This window comes from Sinocyclocheilus rhinocerous, unplaced genomic scaffold (assembly GCF_001515625.1).
Source record: "Sinocyclocheilus rhinocerous isolate Xijiao unplaced genomic scaffold, SAMN03320098_v1.1 scaffold1296, whole genome shotgun sequence".
NCBI classification, from domain to species: domain Eukaryota; kingdom Metazoa; phylum Chordata; class Actinopteri; order Cypriniformes; family Cyprinidae; genus Sinocyclocheilus; species Sinocyclocheilus rhinocerous.
Window position 1 is genome coordinate 482,435 of NW_015659405.1, and position 202 is coordinate 482,636.

The following is a 202-nucleotide window of genomic DNA, read 5'->3' on the forward strand; positions in this document are numbered from 1 at the left end:
CAGGCGGCCCACCACCACTTATATATATATATATATATATATATATGTGTATACACACACTAGCAGTCAAAAGTTTTTGAACAGTAAGATCTTTAATGTTTTTTAAAGAAGTCTCTTCTGCTCACCAAGCCTGCATTTATTTGATCCAAAATACAGCAAAAGCAGTAATATTGTGAAATATTTTTACTATTTAAAATAACTG